General features: G+C 38.2%; 1 pseudogene; it reads left to right on the forward strand.

The window, feature by feature from the left end:
- The first annotated feature begins 211 nt into the window (after positions 1-211).
- LOC127129925 (SUPPRESSOR OF GAMMA RESPONSE 1-like) lies at positions 212-977 on the forward strand (annotated as a pseudogene).
- The last annotated feature ends 2,717 nt before the right edge of the window (positions 978-3,694 follow it).

The raw sequence follows: 3,694 nt of genomic DNA on the forward strand, positions 1-3,694 counted from the left end.
GTTTGCATTATTTCTTCATTCACCTTCATATCCTTCATTCATGTTCATGTTTATTATTTCATATTTTTTACGTTTTTCATATTCCAAATTTACATTCATATTTTCTTCATTCACATTGGAAAATTTTCCATTCATATTCAAGAAATTCCACGTACTCATTCATATCTCGACTACTTCATTCATTCATCGCTCTCTCTATTGAGTGTGTTTTCTTCATCATTCATTTCCTTCATACCAATAATGGCTAGGAGCTGGCTTATTGACATGGGAGGATTTACAAAGAAAGTGAAAAGAACTACACTCTCTTTAGCTGATCAGATAAAGGATTGTGGCGCATATCGGGAATGTCCAAACTGTCACTGTCGTATAGACAATAGTGATGTTTCTAGCGAGTGGCCTGGCTTTCCGATTGGTATAAAGTTTGATCATTCTAATGTAGAATTATTAGACCATTTAGCGTCTAAATGTGGTATTAGTAATGCAAATCCTCACATGTTTATCGACGAGTTCATACCAACATTGGAAGGAGACCAAGGCATCTGCTATACACGTCCTTAAAAATCTTCCAGGTGCTAAGAAAGATGGGAGTAACATTCACTTTTTTTCACAGAACAATGAATGCATATAGTACTGGTCAACAAAAGCCTCAAAATACTCAACATCATGGTTCAACTGAAGATCATGTACGCTGGCACAAGACTGGTAAGACCAAAGCTGTAATAGAATATGGAGTACATAAGGGCTATAAGAAGATCTTGGTTTTGTATATAAGATCTGGGAAAGAGTCAAAATCCTACAAATCTGACTGGAAAATGCATCAGTACCATCCTGGGAATGATGAAGATGAGAAGAATGGAGAATATGTGTTTTCAAAAGTATTTTATAAACATAATGAAAAAATGAAGAACTTAATTCATGTGTCACAAGTTTCAACACCAACATGTTATATTTCTCTAACAATAATATTACAAATTTGAGACATCCACCACCAGATCTATCTTCTGAGTGCAACAACACTGCATCTGGTGGGGCAAATAAGAAAGAGCTAGATTTCAACAAGCTACAACTCAATCAACCTTCAAGGTTAGGAAAGAGAAATTAGGTGACAGGACTACTGCCATTCACCAGCTCTGTCTCGTTAGAAGTTTTTGGTTATATCAAGATTCCTTCAGACACAAATTGAGGCTCCTATCTTACCATACTTGAGCAATGGACCTGGAAATGCAAGATAAACACATTTAGTTTAAGGAGATAAGAATTGTTTATCCTGGTCAGTTGCTACATAAAAATAGCTTGAAAGCAGCTGAAAAGTTTTCTCATGAAGAACCAAATAAGGACTTACAACGATGGGCTGCTTTGCATCTATTTTCTGCTTGTTTGGTAGAGGAGGCTTTTGAACTATCGGCTGCATATCTCTTTCTCAACCCTTTGCCATTTGATGCTCACTGCTCACGGGTCATTGGATTTTTTAAGACTCATGCAGTTTTGCTCTCACACTATGACTGAATTTCTTTTTCTTCTTTTCTCCCTTGTTGTTGACATAAATAATAACTTGAGCCAAGGTGATGTAAAAGAAGTAAATGAAAACTTTTTGATACAAAGAGAAGGTCACAGAGAGAATGGGCAAAATGCAGTGCAATTTTGTTGAGAAAACTTACATTTCAGGAGAAGATGGGTCCAAATAGATGTGAGTGCCGTTTACAGACTCTTCTGAACTATTATGATGCAATCATTATTCTCCACAAGGACAAAACTTGCGCTTCTCTTCTCATCAGAAGTTGGCCATGGAACTCAATTTTCAAAAGGACATGCTAGCAGGTGCTTCCAACCTTTATGCTCACAAACTCAACACAGCGTGATATCTTCCTGCAATAACAACGCAACAACCTTTCTCACTGACCTCCATCACATAAATCGAGTCACTAAGGCAGCTGAATGTAAGGTTATCGTGCTACCTGTGATAGGAGATCCAAAAGCTATTCCCTGCATCACAAAGCCATGCCAATTCTGCATTTCTTCTAGCCGCCGTAGCCCGAAGTTCAGGCTGGAGTATTTCTGCTACAATGCTACCTGAAACAGGTGAAGAAACTCAAATTTTAACTTATGAAAGCAAGCTTGCAATGTATGCCAAAAGCTATTGAAACTTGGTCCAACCATAAGTGTTTCGAGCCATGGAAACAAACCGAGTCCAGGCTAATGCTAGCATAATGCAACAAAACGTTTTTTAATACATTGAGGGTCATTGTAACCATCCAAAGCATTGAAGATTTTTACAGGTTCCAAAACCTCTTATAGTCAACAACATGTAGTGTTCTAAATCGAGCTCTTTACTTCAAGATAAGAGTTTGCTTCAGATTTGAATACGCTCTCCGCCATGTCCATGTTTTACAACTCGAGCCACCAACCTACCAAATCGATCAAAGAAGTGAAATGTCAAAATAAATATTCAAGCAAGGCTTACTTCAAGAGTTTTCAAGTCAAGTTTCAGAGAAGAGAGGCTTATGCGCAAGAACTTCCTCACTATGGTCTGAAGTAGGTCTTACCAACTATGTTGCATCCTATTGCACCGGTCTCCTATTGGCTCGTCACATTCTTAAAATTTTTGAAATAGATGGTTCAATGAAGACGCTATATGTCGAATGCATTTTGATGTATACTTTAAAAATAATCTTTGGTTATGAAGAGCAAAACACATTACAGCAATTGCAATTCTCCATGAGCATAGTCCATAGCATTCCAATTCATCACCATGCCATGTCCACCTGCAATACCAATGTAAACCAAGCCATTCAATCCACTTGCAATAGAGAAAAGGCCAATAAAAACAATTCCAATAAAAGTACATTCAACCTGCATCTGATTTTTCATGACAGGAACATTTTTCATTAAAAATTCAACTCACCCCTTTATTTTCACTCAAACTCAAACTCATAGTGAGACTCCACTTAAGAAAAGGAGAAACCTTCCTGGAAATCCAGACCCGGAAGCTGAAGTTATAGCTCTATCGCCGAAGACACTTATGGCAACGAATAGATTCATATGTGAGATCTGCAACAAAGGATTTCAAAGAAATCGGAATCTTCAACTTCATAAAAGAGGACACAATTTACCATGGAAGTTGAAGCAGAGAACAGGCAATGAGAAAATAAGGAAGAACATATAGGTATGTCCAGAGCCAACTTGTGTGCACCATGACCCATCAAGAGCCTTAGGAGACCTAACTAGTATCAAGAAGCACTTCTGCAGAAAGCACGGTGAGAAAAAGTGGAAGTGTGATAAATGCTCTAAGAAGTATGTTGTTCAATCTGATTGGAAAGCTCGCTCCAAAACCTGTGGGACAAGATCTAAACCTTCACGAAAACCCTAATCTTAGAAATGGCCCTACACCACTTCCATCCTACCAACCATCATCTGTTGTTTCACCTCACGGTACAGACACACTCACATTTGCTTACTCTTTTCAACTCCTGTTTTCGTCACAGCATCTGCAAATCAATAACAACACGAAATCAGTTAATTCCAAAAACGCAAACTTTTCAGTTGAGTAACTTATGAGGGTAAAAGTTTTTACCAACGGTGATGTTTCGAAATGAAGAGAATTGAGACCCGGGACCACCAAGCTAGGATGAAGACAAAACCTTTAGCATCCTCCGTACGAAGGCTCCACTACACAGTAGAAAACGCAGCAGAGGAA

This window comes from Lathyrus oleraceus, chromosome 3 (genome assembly GCF_024323335.1).
Source record: "Lathyrus oleraceus cultivar Zhongwan6 chromosome 3, CAAS_Psat_ZW6_1.0, whole genome shotgun sequence".
In the NCBI taxonomy this organism is placed as follows: Eukaryota; Viridiplantae; Streptophyta; class Magnoliopsida; order Fabales; family Fabaceae; genus Lathyrus; species Lathyrus oleraceus.